This window comes from Thalassophryne amazonica, chromosome 4, assembly GCF_902500255.1.
Source record: "Thalassophryne amazonica chromosome 4, fThaAma1.1, whole genome shotgun sequence".
NCBI classification, from domain to species: Eukaryota; Metazoa; Chordata; class Actinopteri; order Batrachoidiformes; family Batrachoididae; genus Thalassophryne; species Thalassophryne amazonica.
This window is the reverse complement of record NC_047106.1, coordinates 34,425,555-34,447,292: the sequence shown is the minus strand read 5'-3', so window position 1 is coordinate 34,447,292 and position 21,738 is coordinate 34,425,555. Positions and strand designations below refer to the sequence as shown.

At 42.1% G+C, this 21,738-nt stretch overlaps 1 long non-coding RNA gene across 1 annotated transcript; it reads right to left on the bottom strand.

Moving 5' to 3' along the window:
* Positions 1-4,702: 4,702 nt before the first annotated feature.
* LOC117509140 lies at positions 4,703-21,109 on the bottom strand. Its single transcript, XR_004560264.1, has 3 exons — positions 21,097-21,109; positions 6,842-6,848; positions 4,703-4,854 (listed from the first exon to the last, which is right to left on the bottom strand). It is a non-coding gene; the product is annotated as an uncharacterized LOC117509140 (long non-coding RNA).
* Between the last annotated feature and the right edge of the window lie 629 nt (positions 21,110-21,738).

Here is a 21,738-nt window from a genome sequence, read left to right as displayed (position 1 = left end):
ACCCATATTGGCCTCTCTTCATTGGCTTCCTGTTAATTCTAGAATAGAATTTAAAATTCTTCTTCTTACTTATAAGGTTTTGAATAATCAGGTCCCATCTTATCTTAGGGACCTCGTAGTACCATATCACCCCAATAGAGCGCTTCGCTCTCAGACTGCAGGCTTACTTGTAGTTCCTAGGGTTTGTAAGAGTAGAATGGGAGGCAGAGCCTTCAGCTTTCAGGCTCCTCTCCTGTGGAACCAGCTCCCAATTCAGATCAGGGAGACAGACACCCTCTCTACTTTTAAGATTAGGCTTAAAACTTTCCTTTTTGCTAAAGCTTATAGTTAGGGCTGGATCAGGTGACCCTGAACCATCCCTTAGTTATGCTGCTATAGACGTAGACTGCTGGGGGGTTCCCATGATGCACTGTTTCTTTCTCTTTTTGCTCTGTATGCACCACTCTGCATTTAATCATTAGTGATCGATCTCTGCTCCCCTCCACAGCATGTCTTTTTCCTGGTTCTCTCCCTCGGCCCCGGCCGGTCCCAGGGGAGGACTGCCCCTCCCTGGGCCTGGTTCTGCTGGAGGTTTCTTCCTGTTGAAGGGGAGTTTTTCCTTCCCACTGTGGCCAGGTGCTTGCTCACAGGGGGTCGTTTTGACCGTTGGGGTTTTACATAGTTGTTGTATGGCCTTGCCTTGCAATATAGAGCGCCTTGGGGCAACTGTTTGTTGTGATTTGGCGCTATATAAAAAATTAATTGATTGATTGATTGATCAACCCTCTAACAACTGTATGAACTGCAATCTTCATTAACACTAGATGTCAGTATTTTCCCTAAAGTTCTCAATATTAACATACTTACAGCATGTCACTGAATTATATTGTGGACCTGTGGGCTTTTAGTGTGAGTTAATGACAATTAAGCACAATACATTCATCAAGAACTGGTGTAACTGTACAATAACGCATTAGTTTCTGAATGGAGTGACTGCTGAGTGAACAGAAACGGCTCCAGGATTAATCAAACCTGGCAGTTAGCCAGCTCTGGAGAAGGCTAGACTACATCACCCTGGTAATTTATGTGCCATAAGACCAAGCTGTAGCTAAATTGTGTGTTATTCTTCTGTTTGTTTGGCAACTTTCTTCAGCGTATTGCACAATAGCGATCTGATCTCACAACAGAATATTCCATGTTGCTATATGGCAATGTTTCAAGAAGATAAGCAACACAAGAGAAAATTGCTCTTTTCCCCCAAACTTCCTTCATTCTTTTAGTGTTAAGCACAAACAGAGCCATTTCTTTCTCCACTTCAGATTGGATATCTTTCACCTTGTTGTATTTTGGACAGGAACGGGCTAACTGGAGTGCAGTAATGGCTCAGCAGCAGTGCAATACACTTAAAGCCAAAACACTGGAGCAATGGGCCAAAGGATCTGCTCCTGGTTCTGAGGCTGCACATTACCACATATTTACTACTCAGTTCTCCTTCCGAGACCTGCATTCAGACCTGGCACAGAATATTTCACCTTGATTCTGAGGTAGGAATTTAGTCTGATGATTCAGGTCAGGTCAGGATTAGCACTTGGCTGGGAGACAGTTTGGGAACACCAGGAGCTGAGTATGTTTCTCCTTGAAGATCTGAAGCTGCACCATGAAGGGCACCCGGTGTCAAACGTGAGACAAATCCAAATGCAGGACTGTACTGGATCTGCTGTGGTGACTATGAGAAACTGGGGAGAGACAAAAAACACCACCACTGAGGTCCAATCAGATTAGGTCCAGGAGCATGCGCCTGTGCTATGCATGGCCATATCCATCAGTTGAAGGAACCACCCATGGCCATACTCGCCTTTCGAAAGTAGCCACCTACCGCAGCAGTCGGTTACCTTTTCCAATTGGGGGTGTCTGATGGGATATACAGTGCGCCCAGAAAGTATTCACAGCGCTGCACTTTCACCACATTTAGTTGTGTGACAGCTGTGAAGGAAAAATCTGAAATGACAAGATCTTGTTACAAATGAGGCAACAAAACTCTGTACAGAGGTTCAGAAGCAGTCTGTTGCATCTGACAAAGAAATGTCTGTCTGGGGAGACATTTATACAGTCAAACTCCTCCCATGGCTGGCATGTTTTACATTCTGTGGTCAGGGACAAAGGTCCATCAGATATCCCCTATGGTTTCAACAAGTTTGTTGTTTTTGTTTTGTGAGATTTTTTTGTAAAGTATGTGTGTGTATAAATTCATTCATTCAAGTTCAAAATTGAGCTCAGGTGCATCCTGTTTCCACTTGATCATCCTTGAGATATTTCTACCGCTTAACTGGAGTCCACCTGGGGTAAATTCAGTTGATTGGGCACCATTTGGAAAGGCACATCCCAAAGTTGACAGTGCATATCAGAAGATAAACCAAGCATGAAGTCAAAGGAATTGTCTGTAGACCTTCTAGACAGGATTGTTTGAAGGCACAAACGTGGGGAATGTTACAGAAACATTTCTGCTGCTTTGAAGGTCCCAATGAGCACAGTGTCTTCCATCATCCATAAATGAAAGAAGTTCGGCTCCACCAGGGCTCTTGCTAGAGCTGGCCGCCCATCTAAACTGAGCGATCGGTTGTGAAGGGCCTAACCAGGGAGGTGCCCAAGAACCTGATGGTCACTCTGTCAGAGCTTCAGCATTCCTCTATGGAGAGAAGAGAACCTTCCAGAAGGACAACCATCTCTGCAGCAATCCACCAATCAGGCCTGTATGGTAGAGTGGCCAGATGGAAGCCACTCCTTAGTAAAAGACACATGGCAGCCCACCTGGAGTTTGGGCACTTGAAGGACTCTCAGACCATGAGAAACAATATTCTCTGGTCTGATGAGACAAAGATTAAACTCTTTGGTGTGAATGTAAGGAGTCATGTTTGGAGGAAAACAGGCACCATCCCTACAGTGGAGCATGGTGGTGGCAGCATCACGCTGTGGGGGTGTTTTTCAGCAGCAGGAACTGTGAGACCTCAGACTGGAGACAGACATCAGCAGGACAATGACCCTAAGCAAACAGCCAAGATATCAAAGGAGTGCCTTCAGGACAACTCTGTGAATGAACTTGAGTGGCCCAGCCAGAGTCCAGACCTGAATACGATTAAACATCTGTGGAGAAATCTACACCAATGCTCCCCATCCAGCTTGAAAGGTGCTGTAAACAAGAATGAGTAAAACTGCCCAAAGATAGGTGCACCAGTGGTGGGCACAGCTAACCAAAAACTTAGCTTCGATAACTGTTAATGAGTCTCCTCTCAATCACTGGTTGGTTGGTTTATTTATTTGTAAATATGTCTTTTTTTCATTTGTAAAAAAGAAAGAGTCATTCGGCAAACTGAAAAGTCTGTTTGTGAAATGTGATTCAGCACAACAAATAGGGACCAACGATCACATGTCGGTCACTATTCACACTCCATCCAGTAGATGGCAGTGTTCTATGCATTTTGATGGGGGGAGTGATTGAGAGGAGACTCATTTCCCATAATGCCTTTTGGCGCATGTGTCTGTAAATGCTCAAACCTTCAGAATTAGCGCATTAAGATATGTGCAATATTTTCACTCTGTAAAAATGACAGAGTTGCCATTAATGTTGGTCTAGTGGTTAAGGTGTTGGGCTTGAGACCAGAAGATCCTCGGTTCAAATCCCTGCTTGACTGGAAAATCACTAAGGACCCTTCGGCAAGGTCTTTAATCCCCTATTGCTCCCAATGTGTAGTGAGCACCTTGTATGGCACCACCCTGACATCGGGGTGAATGTGAGGCATAATTGTAAAGTTCTTTGAGCGTCTGATGCAGATGGAAAAATGCTATATAAATGCAGTCCATTTAATGTTGATAAACTATCCTCCAGAACTAGTTTTGTTTATAAATGAAACCATGAGTGACAAGTGCTTTGCTTTTCATGTCTCCTGCCACACATCTGTGTCATTGTATGTGGAAAGTAAATGACACTTTTTGCAGCCTCAATCTCACATCCCTGACATTGTCTCCAAACTGTCCTATCTGTGCTGTCCCTACTGGAACCAGTTGAAGTCTGTTACTACTGTAGCATCCTGTGTCTACGTAAAAGTTTTTAGCAAGGTCTCTAACTTCGGCCTCTGTCCGTAGAAGATGTACTGTGTGACAAGATGTAGCATGATCACCTTGTACACTTGGCTAAATTTATTGGAAACTACTTTAAATGAAAATTATATATAAGTTATATAAGTGCAGGCAAATTTTTTTAACTACACTGACTGATGGTGTCGTCCACAACCCCAATTCCAATGAAGTTGGGACATTGTGAGAAATGTAAATAAAAACAGAATACAATGATTTGCAAATCCTCTTCAATCTATATTCACTTGAATACACCACAAAGACAAGATATTTAATATTCAAACTGAGATTTATTTTTTGTTTTTGTGCAAATATTTGTTCATTTTAAAATGGATGCCTGTAACACAGTTCAAAAAAGCTTGAACAGTGGCAACAACAGACTGGGAAAGTTGATGAATGCTCAAAGAACACCTGTTTGGAACATTCCACAGGTGAACAGGTTAATTGGAAACAGGTGAGTGTCATGATTGGTTATAAAAGGAGCATCCCCAAAAGGTTCAGCAGTTCACAAGTAAAGATGGGGTGAGGATCACCACTTTGTGAACAACTACATGAAAAAAAATAGTCCAACAGTTTAAGAACAATGTTTCTCCACATTTAGTTGCAAGGAATTTAGGGATTCCATCATCTACAGCCCATAATATAATCAGAAGATTCAGAGAATCTGGAGAACTTTCTACACGTAAGCGGCAAGGCCGAAAAACCAACATCGAATGCCTGTGAACTTCGATCTCTCAGGCAGCACTGATCTTACCACGTGGGCTCAGGAACACTTCAGAAAACCAACAGCAGTTAACACAGTACGTCGCTACAGCTACAAGTGTAAGTTAAAACTCCATCATGCACTTGGCATCACTGTCCTTCTTCTGCAAACTGCAGCAATGATACTGAATGTGATGAAGCAGGGTTGAATTATGCGTACATGAAAGAGGTGTTTCGTAGTGGCGTGCAGTGAAATGCAATACCGCGTTACAATTTGTGTCAAAACTTGACAGTTTCTGTGGCAATTTGTAACAACGTGTGACAGTTTGGGCTCCAAGAACCATCACAGGAACCACTACGAATGCTGTCACGCTCTATTAAGGATCATCACTTATCAAAACGCTTAGTTGCGACCTTCATGACATGAGGCGAAATGAGGGTTGTGCGCACTGGACATTTGTGGAAGATTTTTTGACGGCCAAAAACATGCTCCACGAATATCACACACCTACACGCACTGTTAAAAATCCTATTCAGATGCGTTAAATCACGTTAAGAATGCCAGGAATGTGCCACGAATAACAGAAAAACGACATTCGTAACACATCCTGCTTATGTGTAAATGCGGCATTAAGTCTGCCACATTTAAGTAGTACAAAGAATTTGTCACCTCAGCGGCACAGAGTTTTCAGTGATAAACTCCGATAACTGCTCGTAAAGCATCCTTATTTTCATAGTACATTGCTAGATGAGTTGTTTGAATGGGTTCGCTGACCCTGTGCTCTTTTGGAGACCAAGCATTACTGATGCAAACGGCCATGACAGATGACTACTGAGCAAGGGTTGAGTATTTCTTTATGAAGTTGGAGCATTGATGCGAGTAGTAGCAGTACAAAGGTCATAACAAAAAAGACATGGAAATAGCTTAAACAAAAAAGCCTAAACCTCCAGCAATGCAAAACTATTTTATGGAGCTCTTCTTACTTTATTTTTGCCAAATTGCAGTATTGCTGCAGTTTATCATAATATAAGCAAAGCAATGAAGATTTATAACTGAACTTCAACTTTAAACCATCGCTGTGGCTCTACATGCACCCTCAGCAACAAAAGTACCAACCTGTGAGAAATACCACTTCAGCTATTAGTGCCCAGAAATTAGATATGTGAATGTGACTGGAAGATTAGCACTGAAATATCATTATGGATGGTTTTTAATGTGAGTTTTAATAGAACAGTGAGAAAAATCATTACAGGATGCTCCATATGTGCCTACTGATGGTTGCGCCCGAGCAGTAACTGTAAATCAGATGCAGCAAGCACACGTTTGCATGCTAATCTGGCTCCTTATCCTCTCCTATCTTGTATAACGGCCCCTTCCTGACCCGTGTCTGTAATCCACAGCTGTTGAAATATTGCCAGCCTTCCCCGTTCACCGTCTCAGCTTCCCTCATCTGTAGGCAGGTGCTTGTCTGCTGGTACTGCAAAGGTAATGGATAGACAAGATGTGCGACGACTACAGAGCATCTGGCAACACCTGCAAAGCGAAAAGTGTGAAGTGACAAAGAAGAGCAGCGTTAAAACAAAAGAGATAAATGAAGAGAAAAGATGAAGGAAAACAAAACAAACAAACAAAAAAAACTGAAAGTTGCAAAACGAAATGGAGACTCCGGAGAGATTTCAGACACGGAACGCTATCAGGGACAGTCACAGCTTCAACAACCAGAATCCCTTGGAGAAAACACGGTTGCTGAGTGATTGATGTGGCTGATGCTGCTAATTGCTTATTTTCATGTTTTCTGCTTTTTTCCATGAAACGTGACTTGAAGATCCAAAGCCAACAGGAAGAAAACAAGGACTGTTTGCTCCTCAGTTTGCTTGGTTGATTGTCTGCAGACAGGATAACTCATAGTGCTATAGACGGACTGTAAGATAGGTGTTTGGCCCACCGCCACAGCTTTACCAAGTTGAAATGATGAGCAATTGATGACTTTATTGATGTTCCAATGAGTCAGTAAGTGTGGTCCCAAACCTGCATCCTTCAGATCAATTACAATCAGCAGGTGTTAGACTCGCAGTCATCCTTCAAAAATATGGTTCTCTTTGAAATCAATCAATAAAAGCTTCTGTGCTGTCTGTGTTACAGTGGGATGCATTGCTCTTAATATACAACCAAAAATGTGTTTATTTAGCTCATTATTTTTAAAAACATGATCCATCTTCACTAACTTTATTACCTCTACAATAAAGCTACAGTATCTTTGTATTTCCCGTTTAGAAATTGTTTAGTAAAGTATATTGTAATTTTTGGAAAAATGAGATTTGATGAATGAAGTGGGCCAATTTAAGCTGATATTGAGAAGGAGAGCTGGAGCAACCAAACAAGACAAGCATCATTTACGAGTTAACAATTTATTAAAAAAACACAATTAAAAATGAGCGGTCTCTAAACTAAGATAAACGCCAGTGGGTGTAGAGTGATCAGTCCGGGTCCAAACAAAGCGTCCGCAAGTCGGGTCAGTCTGTGGGCGTCTTCGAGACATCAGCTTATTTGGGGAGGGTCCTCTTGACATCCAGAGTGCTTCACAATCTTCCCCTAGGGAACATAGAGGCAAAGCCAACACAATGCCACCAACACTGGACGTACTTCAAAAGCCAAAGGCTATCTGTTGCACTGTTCCAAGCACCGCTACAAATACTCACAGACGGGGCAGGGTTCCTCAACTTCACGGTGCTCATCTCCCCTCTCAGCTCCTCTCCGGCCCCTTTCTTCCTGTACACCTGGCAGACACACACAGGGGGCCAGCGAACGCACAGCGAAACGTCCCTGGAGCCAAAGACTGCTGCTTCACGAGCACCACCACCTCAAACACATGAGCTGTACATATGAAACCGGCAGGGTTCTCCCCTGCTGCTGCGTGTGATCCACGTTGTGGTTCTCCTTCTGGACGGTAAACCAGCTGGGCCATGTGGTGCCTACCGGTACTCTTCCCAAGTTCTCTGGCAGCTTCTTCTCCTTCGTCCTCTGCTGTCCACGCCACATCCTGTTCCTGCTCCCGTGCCCGTCCTGCTCCGATGCCGGTCTCCTCTGCCCGTGTCCTCATGTCTGCATCCCTGCTGCGTGACTTTTTCCCAAACTCCACCATCTTTTATGGGCCACGTCATGTGCCACGCCCCAGGTGCATTGACTGCAGGTAATCAGCTTGCCATGACAAACACTGAGGAGGCAGAACTCAAAGGCACAACAAAATAAAGCAAAACATGGAGGAAACATGCAAACACAGCAGCAAAAAAAAAATAAACCCTTCCCCAGGGCTGGATCACATTAGCGCCTTGTATGGCAGCACCCTCACATCGGGGTGAATGTGAGGCATTATTTTAAAGAGCTTTGAGCATTTGATGCAGATGGAAAAGCGCCAAAGAAATGTAGTCCATTTACCATTTTTCAACCAAATACTGTATGCTGCCTTTTGTAAAAAAAAAAAAAAAAAGTGCATTTCACTGCTAAACTGTGTTCAGCACTCACAGTGCCACGAAGCAGGCATCCTGACCTGATCTGTCTTTGTCTTATTCCCAATAGAGAGAACAAGAAATATGATATTGTTGATGACAGGTCAAAGAAGACCTTCAGTAGTCGAAAGCATTTTCCATCACTGCTGTGAACAAAAGCACATCAGCTGTGTGATTTTCACTTTTGGGAGTCTGACACTCACCAGACTGAGAGTCATTTTGTTCACTCAGTTATTCATTTAACCTTCCTGTATTCATTATGACTACTGGTCAATTTTGTAGAGCAGGTAGCTCAGTGGATAAGGGGCTGGCCTGCCAACATGTAGGCCTGCGTTTGAATCCCGCTCATGGTGCCCAAGGGGAGTTGTAGACTCTTATCCGCTTGACACTATGGAATTTAGAGATTAGCAACGACCTCGGGGCTGTATAGGTCCAATGAATTTTGATCCATTCCGAGAGAAACCACCTTGCAGTTAGTGAAGTAGGTATTGTTCATTTGATTTCTCTTGACCTGAAAGATGCTCGAAGCAAATATTTTGACTGACCAACGCTGTTTCCAAAGGTAATATCACTCAGTTTAATTGAATTTATTTATATAGCACCAAAATGCAAAGATACTTCAAAGTACAGACAGTGGTTGAGACAATGCCCACAAAATGAAGATGCACATTTGTGACAGCGGCAAAGGAAATATTCCCTTCTTTTAACAGGATGAACCCTCGAGCAGACCAGACATGTGGTTCTATCAAGACAGAACAGACGGCATCAAACAGGTGTGGGCAAAAGTGTGCCATGAAGGGCCAAGATGGTGCAGGTTTTCATTGCTACTGATTACTTTAGCAGGTGATTTCACAAATGATCAAGACATTAACTTGAGGGAAGGAGCTCATCAGTAAAACCATCTGCTTAAGCAATGGGTTGCAATGAAAAGCTGCTCCATCTTGGCTCTGTTTGCCCTCCCCTGACACAAAACAAGACTGTTGAAACATTAGTAACTTTTAAAAGGAAATGTACAGCTGAGATAAACAAATATAGCTCACTGTGAGCAACGGAGGAATAATATAAATGAAGACAGAACAAGAAATAGATCAGAGTCTCAGAGAAACGTGCAGAGTTGGAGCGCACTGTATGTCGATGTAGACTCTCAGTCATCCACGTAAGAAATATCGAGACAATGACTACACGAGCTGGACTTCATTCCGGTGACACCGGTAGATCCTTTAAAGACACCTGGTACCAAAGGCATCCAGTCGTCACCACAGGTCACTGATGAGCAACCCAGTCTTGCAACCATACAGTAAGGGCCCCTTCACACATAGTGCGAAGTTTGGACAAAATGCACACTTAGTGTGCATGACGCAGGAATTGTGTGCAAACCCTGTAATGTTGTCCCTGTCGCCAAAGCCTTGTACACCTGTTGCTACAACTTTTTGCGTACACAAGCGCCTGAAAGACAAAGTGTGCGCTGTGCAAACCCATCGCGCCCTCTCGCGGCAGGTGCCGGCCAAATTCCAGGTGACACACACGAACACCTAACACCGCTCGCATGGCACTTAGAAAATGTGTGGCCAGTCGCACTCTTGGCACGACAACAGACTGCAGACAACCACTGTCATACTGCTGTGAAATTTGCCCAAGTTCCCACGAGTGTGACTACAAACACACACACTGACACGTGGTTGTGTGCGCTCCACTCATGGGAGGTGTGGCTTCTGACAGAAGCAGCTGTGGTGATCTGTCATTCTGGACATTCCAGCTACCCAACACCTACTGTGTTTGGACAGTTATGTACTAACAACTGTCCACTGTGAGGCACGTGTGTCTGATTGCTGTATTTACGTTGACATAAATAAAAACATATATCGCCGTGGTGGCGACAAGCTGCAGCAAGCGAGCACACGCACGGTGTGGACACTGACAGCCCCCCAGGTTGAAACGGACCGTCAGATCAGAACATGCAGCGGGCAATCTCACCGTCATGTCACACACGTGAGCTCTGTTCCACATGACGCGGTGTCTGTGCTGTGGTGCACCATCCACAAGACGTGTCGGGCAGAACATGCATGTTGGGTAGAACGTGCACGGCCGACTGGACACACCTGACCAGTAGACCAGAGCACACTGCTTCTCATTCATGTCATTTAATGACTGTATGTCTGTGACCATGGGTCATCACCAGCAGAACAGATGGATCATATTTGTATTGCACGCTTGATAAATGTGGTGTTTTTAATATAGTGTGGGATTTTAAATTTTTTTTTTTTTTTTTGTAATACCTCCATGTCCTTCCTGATACTATGAGGCAGCTTCCCACAGCTTTCAAAGAAAAGCTCCATAGCTCAGTGGTAAAGTCTCTGACTAGGAATCAGAGGCTTTGAAATGTGTTAGTTCGCGTCCCGGGTGGTGTGGGTTTTTTTTTTCTTTCTTTTTTTTTATTATTCCACATAAGCAGTGCGATGTGGTCCCACATGTACCGGCTGTTTGTTTTTTTTCTACATAAGCAGCGCGATGTGGTTCCACATGTACCAGCCAGTTTTTATTTCTTCCATATAAGCAGCGCCATGTGCTGCACCTGGCACTGTTCCTGCTCAATGGACACCAAGAACTCACTGAATGTCTTTATTTTTCTTATCTTATCTTATCTTATTTGTGATCCAGGAAAATCACAAACCCAAACACTCCAACTGCTCATTCAGCTTCTCAAGTACTGAAATCAGGGTATCCATTGATTCAGCAAATATCATAACATCATCAAACTCAAAGCTAGTAAATCTTTCCTCAAAAGCAAATGCACCTAAACCACTGAGCTCCATAACAACAGCACCTGAATGATGTCCAGCAACTTACTGGGGAGTCCCGAAATTTTTAAGATATCCCACAAAGCAGATTAGGCAACCAAATTGAATGTTTTGTAAAGATTAACATAGGCTGCAAAGATGCACTGCTGGTGTTGGCACTTGCATTCAGTGAGTATTTGCAGAGGTAGATGATCGAAATGATTAAATGATTGTAATACCCCGTCTAGTTGCAGTCCAGGTGATTACCCTTTCTTTTCTGAACAAGGACAAGTCTTTTATTCCAGTTAGTAGATCAAATCTCAGTCATTAGAATTAAAGTTCAAAACATCTAAATTCATTGATTATGAATAAAAGTAATTTTTTCTTCACATTCAATGTCTGATACAAACCTTGCATAACTTAAATGTAATGTCATCTGTATATTTTTATTGTCTGTTGTGTCGTAGCATGGCCCAAGCAGAGGGTCACCCCTTTGAGTCTGGTCTGCTTGAGGTTTCTTCCTCAACATCATCAGAGGGGTTTTTTCCTTGACTGTCACCTGTGTGCTTGCTCTAGGGGTTGATAAGGTTAGACCTTACTTGTGTGAAGCACCTTGAGTCAACTTTGTTGTGATTTGGCACTATATAAATGAAAGAAATGAAATTAAATTAAACTTAAAAAAGTTTTCTAATTTGCATCTAAACCCAAGTTGCTTCTTTGTCAATGAATATGGGATTCCATTTGCTCACTTTTGCATGTCCAACTCAAGATAAGAAATAAGGCAATCATGAAAACCCCAGAGGCATTGCAAAGACATCAAGTTTTGGAAAACAAACAGCAAAAAAAAAAAAAAAAAACTTTCTGGATGATATATTTAAAAGTCTTGAGGGTAACTATCTATACACTTGCCAAATCCACCTACACACCATTAACAGACAAAGACTTGATCTAATTATATTGGATGCAATGTACACACTTTCCCTGAAGCCACGGAACAAGTTAAGCTTGTAATCACTTTACAACTGCAGCAATCTCAGTATAATTCTACCCACACTGATAACGTTTAACTGTGAGAATTGGTTAACTGCGGGTTTATTAGGTTGAGTTTGTTTTAACAATCACAACTTCTTAATGTATGTAAGTATGGTGCAGTTTGCATCTGCTTTATAATCAAGAGACTTAAATTTAATGTTCTGTAGAATATATTGGAAGGTGACGCCAGACAAAAACATGGCGAGAGCTTGGTGAGTAAATATTGCAAAACTAAAGGGTACTCAGAGAATGCATAGTTCCTCCATGGTCCAGCAGTGTCCTATTTGTCTTTCCTTAACAGAGCTGTAGGTCAAGAGGATACGTGCATTGTTCCAGAGTGAGCAACCATTTGTTTGTTTTTGTTTTATGAGGTGGCTCATTCACCTGAATTAATTTTGGAATGATGTTTTATGAGCTCCATATTGCAGACAGTGAACTTACAAACGGTAGTATATGGTGATGATGAGTGTATCCTGTGTGCAGGTCTGTGTCAACAAAACGTTTGTCATGCACCTCACGAGGAAGTACAGCACTGATTGCATTCCAAAAATTCAAGCATGGTGGATGCTTCAGTTTAAGCACACATATGTTTCTGTGTGAATATGATGTAGCCCACATTCCAAACACATGTGGACAGATGCTGACAACATGTAGAAGCTGGTGAGAGTGTGAATAGTTTGCCTTTTGAACATTTCCAAATGGTGCGATAACCTTACACCTGTTGTAATGTCACTGGGATGCAAACGATTAACTGCAATATGCAGCTTGCGGTTATTTATGTTTATCCAAATAAACTTGGGGTTTTTGACACATATGGGAGGGGCTTCTATTCTCCCGCCAATGCTACCATCAAGTGGTGATTATTTGTAATTACATCACATTCTCAGCTCTTTTGATAAACATTCATGAGGCTTCTTTAACAAGAGCAATCAGAGATGTCTGACGTCTGCCAATCCAGATCAGGATCACCTCCAAAATGCAGTGGAGTCTTTCATGCCCTAATATCTATCTGTGGTGCAAATTTGGTGAGAATCTGTGAAGTAGTTTTGAAGTAATCCTTCAAAACCTATATGAAGTGAAATCTTGATCCAGAATCTGTATCCAGATCACCTCCAAAACTCAGTGGAGTGTTCCATGCCCTAATATCCATCTGTGGTGCAAATTTAGTGAGAATCCGTGAAGTAGTTTTGACGTAATCCTTCAAAACGTAACAAGTGAAACTTGATCCAGAATCCAGATCCAGATTCTATGTATCTGTGTTGAAAATTTCATCAAAGTCAGTTTATTTGTTTTGACGTATTCATTCAAAGCATATATAAAGTGAAACTTGATCCAGAATCCGGATCCGCATCACCTCCAGAATTTAATGGAGTCTTCCATCACCTAATATGTATCTGTGTTGAAAATTTCCTCAAAATCCGTGCAGTAGTTTTGACGTAATCCTGCTAAAAGACAAACAGACAAATAAATCAACAAATAAACGGCAATGATTTTATTACATCCTTGGTGGAAGTAATAGGTCATTTTTTTTTAGCACTATTATTTTTGCAAACAACCAGCACATCACAGTGCACCTACTGGTGGGGATCCACCCACACTTGCTTCCACAGCATGACATTGTGCTGGATTTTAACATCCGGAACATGATAAATGCAGGTATTTCTGCATTACTGTATGTGACGTATTGTTTATTTTTCCTCAACCGAAACATCTTTGCCATCATTCTGTTTCGCACTGTTCATGCCCTGCTTCAGCAGTTCATAGGTTTCCCTCTTCCTTTTCAGCTGATTTTGACAAACACAAAGCTCCTTCCTCCCTGTCAAATTCCAGGTACACATATTCCATTTTCTGCACTTTATATTTCCGTACAGATCATTCTGGTTCACACTGTCCTGTATACCCAGCCTAACCAGTGTGACAAACAAATGCATATAATGACAGTAAACAGAGAGCACAGCTGTTACAAAGTTGCCCCTGCTGATCAGCTAATAATGTTGAAATATCTCCAGTGCCAAATATCTGCAGTGTAACTTATGTATATTTAATTTACAGGCTCATGTAAAGAGCACCACAGAAAGAAGGCTATCATAATTGCTTTACAATTGCATTTGACAGCCTGAAGCATGGATATTTATTTTGCTGAGATGCAATCCTAGCGGTATTAATACGAGCATATTTAGAAGCATATTAATAACTTCCTCGACACAGCTTGAAAGACCAATCTGTTACCACTCTGTGGTTTTAAATGTATGAACATTAATCCTTGCAGTCACATTTTCCATTTAAAGTTCCATGCAGTCTGTAAGTATTTGGACAATGACAATGCAGTATATTTTTCCCTTTTGTACACTAATACAGTGTAGATGAAATGAAACAATAGAGATGTGATTGTAGTTTTAGCTTTAATTCATGGGGTCTAACAGCAATTTTGCCTGAACATTTATGAGTTACAGCCATTATTCTACACATTTCCTCAACTTTCAGAGGCCATGTGTCTTTGGACAAACTAAATAAAAGTATTATTTTTAATACACATCACTTTTACAGTCAAGTAGTTTTGTTTTGTTTTGTCAGAGGATGGAAACATGAACATTCCAAGTCACTGAATATTATTTAAATCAATCATTAGGAAATACAAACAGTATGGTACTGTATGGCAAAATTGTCTGTAGTAGGAGGTGTTTAACTGGGAAACAGTTAAACAGTTGATGACGTGAGCTTAAAAAGTTTTTGTGTGGTTTTAAATTAATTCCTTTCTGAAATATCAGACATTCGTGTTTGCCTTTTGGAAGCCAGGCAACTCTCTGCACTTAAACAATAGAATAGAATGCTCTTTATTGCCATTATACAAAATGTACAAGATTGGAGAGAGCTTGTTGTTTTTCAGTGCAAACACATAAAGTGAAAAAAGTATAAAGAGTTATAAGTATAAGGTCCTGCAGGACAGTACAGTGAAAATCTATGTGCAAATATAAGAGTATAAGAACATAAGATGATTGTATTGTAAAGGATGAATAAATATTGAGGTAATGTTTAAAGCAGAGCAGCAACAGTGACAGTGATACATACAGTATATTGCACATTGTACCTTATACTGGTAACTGGGGTCATTGCATGTTCATGGTAGTGATGGCTCTCGTAAAGAAACAGTTTTTAGTATGTTTGTCCTTGCTTTGATGCGCCTGTATTACCCGCCATCAATCTGTCCATTATTCCTCCTCAGTAAAGATAAAACACAGCCAGGATGTCCTTGTAGCTATAGCCAACAGCAACATCCCATACCGTACACACACTTGCACACATGTGCGCAGCTTAAATTCTGCTTGAGCAGGATTGAGTTTGAATGTGTGTGTAGGATGAGCCACATTTCTCAAACCATCTATGTCCCCAGTACAAAATGTGAAGTTGGTCATCTTCAAAAGAGTGTGCTCTGTCCTTAAGGTGATGGAATATAACTGAGACCTGACCAGAAGAACTGCATCTCCTATACTGGGCCATCTTTTTGTGTAGTGCCGGTTTGGTTCCACAATGTAGAAGTATACTCTAACTGATGAGCCAACACACAAGTTGAACCATTGAGCAGTTTCTACAATCTTTAGCCACCAAAGCCTAAAATTCTTTCAGACCTATCACAGGGTCTTGGTGACTTCCTTTACCAGTCCCCTTCAGTACAAAAAGTACATGGTTTACATTTACATGCTTTAAATATGTGCACTGGTTGTACATGATCATAATGTGTTCAACTTCAAATACCATAATTTTCTTCTGTATCTAATTCAAATGCATAAGAAAACTGATTATTTGAAACATTCTGATCATGTGCAACCAATATACATACAATATACTTTGTTTCAATCTCTGTGTTTTTGTATTTCCTGACAATGCCAGTTCCATCACATTCAATCTTAAGTCTCCACCTTCACCCTGTGGTCATACTCATGTTTTCTTGTTTACCTGCACAGCTTCATCTCTGTTGCCACAAAACATGAACTTGCCAGGTACAACATCACTGGTGGTACTCATGCCTTGTGTATCTTTCTTTTGGTTTTCTTCTGTCGTACAGCGCTCCTGACTACTTACGAGGTACTAAAAGTACATCGCTTGTAACAGGTGGCTGTTCTGCATTTCACACATCCTTCCATTGTTCCATTCAAGCACAGACGGGTTACAAATAAAGGAACAACCTGAATAATTTAGCTGAGAAACACAATGAATGTTGCCCTCGATGGGGAGCAAGGCCTCACTGAATGGTTTGATGAGTATGAAAACAATGTCTTTGCTGTCATTGACGTTGGCGATTTCCCACAGCTCTACCCCACCCAGATTTATGCCAAACTCTCCCCAAGATGCCTGGTGATACAGCAAAGTGAATTCCCAAGTTCAAAAGTTCCCATATACTAGCGTTCACATATGTTGATGCAAATTCCCACTTATTCATGCAGGAGATAACTACAGGTGAGTTCAGCCCACACCTTTTCAGAATGCCAACACTTATGACATTGCTCAAATGAAATCCAGATCATCTTCAGTCACTCCACAGCAGCCACTGCTCTAACATGTCAATGTTTATAATAATATCAGTCCAAACCATCCATCCAGTGAAGACAATTTTTATTATTATGGCAGTTTACGTTGTCATTTTTAACCCATCTGTATCTGTTTGGCATCTTGATTCTCTTATTCCCATTGTTTTACAGCACTTCTATTCTCTTCAAAACTAGATCTTCTTAAGCACGAGACACAACGAGCCAACTGTCAACCATCTGGCCTTGTTGGGAGTGGATGACCCATACAATTGTCACATCTGTAATCATCCACCTTGGCCATTAGTTGCTTTTTTATGTCTAATGTGCATTGGTTCCCCTGGGTAAGAGTGGACACTATGATGGGCTGTTCAGCTTTTAGCGAATCAGTGCATATGAAGAGAAACATAATTGAGGAAAACAAGAAAAAGATGAAGGCCTTATGACCAAATATTGCATATAAAGTGTTTGTTGTGGTCATTGACTGATGAGTCACAAGCTGTCAATGACTGCAAAAACTGTCAGTGATTAATAGAATGTGGTATAAATGGCGAGCAAACTCTTCTTTGGCACCTCTTTTCTAATTTCCTCACTCAGGCAATACATTACAATCAGTTCAGGTCAAACCACGTCCACGACACCACAGAATTGCCCTGGTTCCTGGACGGGAACCACCCAGGCAGACATCCGGTCCAACCCTATCTCTTCAAAATAGCCGTCTGTCTACCACAGCCAGGTGTACCATGACAGTGACAAATGAAAATGAGCTGAATAATTTACAAGCAAATACAAGAAATGTTTACATGCAGAGTGGGCTTTTATCAGTCAGTGGCGCTAATGTTGTTCATTTTATACATGTACTATAACAGGGGTGGCCAAGTTCGGTCCTCAAGAGCCACATTCCTGACGCTTTTAGTTGTCTCCCTGCTCCAACACACCTGAATCCAATGAAAGACTCATTAAAAGTCTGCTAACGAGTCTTTCATTGGTTGGTGTGCACTGAACTGACAGGGGGCGTGTCGTGTCCGCCCACAGCAGCTGCTGTTGGATCTCTGGTTCTGGACATTACGGCTGGGAAACACGTACCAAGTTTGGATGGACATGAACTTTCAACTGTCCACTGTGACTCGCATGTGTCTGCTTGCTGTCCTCACGTGGACATACATAAAAACATATATTGCTATTGCGACGGGCTGCAGCAAGCGTGTGCACAGTGCGCACATTGAAAGGATGCCCCGGGTGACAATGGACCGTCAAATCATAACACACAGTGGGCGATCTGACTGCCACGTCACCGCGTGAGCTCTGTTTCATGTGACGTGGTGTCTGTCCAATGGCGCACCATCCACAAGACATGCATGTTGGCCCGGACATACACTCTGGGCTGGCTGGACATAACATGCAGACATAACAGCACACTGCTCCATTCATGTCATTTCATGACTGTGACCATGGGTCATCTACAGAGGAACAGACGGTTCATACTTAATAAGAGGGATTCAGTAAAATGCAGTGTTTTTTATGGTGTGTGCTTTTATTTTTTTTAAATAGGTCCATCTCTTTGTTGATTTTAGGCATTTTCCTGCACTGTTTATAAACCAGTGACGGTAGCGCAGTGGTAAGGTTTTGGGCTGGTAATCAGTAAAATGCAGGATCAAATCCTGTGGGTGGCATGTATTTTTTTCCAAAGGTACCAACTGGTTTATATTTTTTTTTCCACAGCAGGGGGCGCAATGTGGTTCCACATGTACCAGCTGGTTTATATTTTTTAGTTTTTTCCACAGCAGCTGCACAATGTGGTTACACATGCTCCAGTTCCACACAATGTGTTTGCGCACGCTCATGCATGAAAATGTCACAGCTGGATTGCGCATGCCTGCAAGTCGCCACGATGTTTTCATGGTTTGCGAATTCGAACTATTTCAATCCATTTTGCCCTAATTTGACCAAATTTATGTGTGAAGGGGCCCTTAGGTATTCCAGTTGTTTACATAAATCCCTTTCACTGTTGGTTGAAAGTTGTGTATACTTTATTTTGGCAGCTCTCATTTTTGCTCTGCCTTGCAACAGCAGACCTGGTCTGGACCTCACATTGATGTCACGCAAGTTATAAGCCAGACACTCTTCCTGACAGAACTCTAGATGTAGATAGAGAATAGGCTGATTGTTGTGTGTGGGCCGCCAAAAGAGGAGGTACTGCTGGCCCACCATCAGAGGGCGCCCTGCCTGAAGTGCGGGCTTCAGGCACAAGAGGGCGCTGCCGCCATGGACACAGCCGGGGGTGACAGCTGTCACTCATTACCTCTTGACAGCTGTCACCCATCTACTCAACGTCCTCTCACTCCATAAAGACCAGACGTCATCTCCACCTCGTTGCCGAGATATCATACTTCATTGGAGGTAATATCCTCAGCCATTTGTGTTTACTTATAAGCTGTATATTGTGAGTGTTTGCAGGAGTACCGGTCCTTTTTGTGGAGGCTGTGCAGGACGGCACTCTTTTTCCTCTGAGGGATCGCTGCAACATATTGAGTGAGAGGTGGAGGTGGCATTCCCACCGCTGTTGTTACTGGGTGTACACACACCCACACTTGACTGTCTTTGTTCTTCGCCAGCAGTACCAGATCCGACAGTCGGGGACGGTGATCACCTGGGAATTCGGGACTTGGCGGCTCCAGTATTCACCAGGTTCTGTGGCTGGCGGAAATCGTGTGGTTCCGGCTCTTCTCAGGACAGACGTCTTCTATCCTCGAGCCTGCCCACACGTCACCTTTGTGGATTGACTGTAATGATATTCTGAGATTGTCTGTATGTTCGTTGTGCACAATTCACAACATTAAATTGTTATATTTTGGCTCATCTATTGACCATTCATTTGCGCCCCCTGTTGTGGGTCCGTGTCACTACACTTTCCCAACACTGATCTTGAATTGGGGACTAGCAACTTGCGTTTCCATTGGGTTGGATGTTGTGTATCCTTTTATAATATGCTAGACACATATTGCAGATATGGAATACATGTGAAAAAAGATGGATGATGCATGTTTCATTTGACGCGGTGTCTTGTTTTGTGAGAGCTTCATACAATTTTCATACAAAATGTACTCTGTACAAGTAACAGCTGTTTGCTTGTTTTGTTGGTTTGCAGACAGTGTATCATACGTCTGTGCTAAAACAGAGCTCTAATTCCTCCTTTTAATAATAATGGAACTTTCATCCCACCAACTTCTTAATTGTTAGGTTAATTTATTCATAAATGTACACTGTCCCGTCTTTTTTATTGGTCTTTACTAGTTTTTACTTATTTGTGACCAGGTTGAGACAGAACATCTGTCTTTACCGGGTTGGTCATCGGCAATAAATATAAGAAAGTGAGTAAGGAGTTAGTGTTTTTGTGTTCACATCAGCGAATAAGCGCAACTGTTGTCTACGTTTCTCGACTACATAACTTTTTACTAAAACATCAGCATCAAGTGGAGGGAAAAAAGAAGACAATATATGTGCAAAGGGTGAAGAGGTGGAGCAAAGGGACAATAGTGGGATTGGGCCAAAGTCTTAAGGTCAAGGAAGCACGATTTTCAGTGTTTCTTCGTTCGCTGAATATTATATTTGAGTTTAACTCTAAATATACTTTCCACATACCATGCAAGAGTTTTAATGACATTTATCCACAGAGGCGGTTGGTGATTCAACATCGAATGAAGTCAAGCCTGAACAGCTTTAACTCTTCTCACACTGGTGTTCCCACTCCCCTTGTTTTATCTCCCATCACTCTACGGCCTCCTCAGACCTTCCCAATCAGATCATCAGTCTTTTTCTACCTTCTCCTTCACTCTTTCTCGTTTCTCTCTTTTAAGTTTCTCTCTTTTTTGTTCTGTTTGCTTTCTGCTCTTGCTCATTCAGATGTTACACTTTCATTTTAAGTCAGTACATTTTCTCAGCCAGAGGGGCTGAGAGGGAAAACAGCAGATAAAAGGAGACGGGCATGAAGAAGAAAACGAGGCAGAACGTAGAGGCTGCAAATGCAGGCATTCACACCTAAATTACAGGGGCATACAGAGAGGGGAAACAGTAAGAGGTTTGACACTAAATGGGGAATATTAGAAAAAAAGGCTTGACTCGAGTGAGAAACCTTGCAGTTTTTTTTCATTTCTTCACAGATGATGCAAAAGCTGTGAATTGCTGACATACCAAAGTAGGATAGAGGATCAGACTAAACTTGCCACAGCCCATATTACAGTATGGTGTTCATGACATCTTTTTCAAATATTCTATTAAGAGACAATATTTTTAAAGTTCAGGCAGGTTTACATTAGGTTGTGATTCAAGCAGATTCGGACTTCAGCGAAACTTGGCTCAGAGATGGAACCAAGAAACAAACTTTCCAAAAAATTCTCCACCGAAAACCATGCCAAGGGTCATCAAAGTTCAAGGCAAAAATACACAAAAACTTACATTTCATTAAATTCCCATCTTTCAAGTGATGTAACATTCAGCACCATCATGTTCACAAGCTAGTTTAACTATCAAATGACATAGGGAGGCAAACTCTTTCATCTTATATACATACGAGGTCTATTAGAAAAGTATCCGACCTTATTCTTCTTCTTCTTTGTCTTTCGGCTGTTCCCGTTAGGGGTCGCCACAGCAGATCAATCGTTTCCATCTCACCCTGTCCTCTGTATCTTCCTCTGTCACACCAACCACCTGCATGTCCTCTCTCAGCACATCCATGAACCTCTTCTTTGGTCTCCCTCTTCTCCTCCTGCCTGGTGGCTCCATCCTCAGCATCCTTCTCCCTATATACTCTGGGTCCCTCCTCTGCACATGTCCAAACCATCTCAATCTTGCCTCTCTGACTTTGTCTCCAAACCGTCCCACCTGAGCTGTCCCTCTGATATGTTCATTCCTAATCTTGTCCATTCTTGTCACTCCCAAAGAGAATCTCAACATCTTCAGCTCTGCCACCTCCAGCTGTGCCTCCTGTCTTTTTGTTAGTGCCACTGTCTCTAAACCATACAACATAGCTGGTCTCACTACTGTTTTGTAAACTTTCCCCTTCACTCTTGCTGATATTCTTCGGTCAC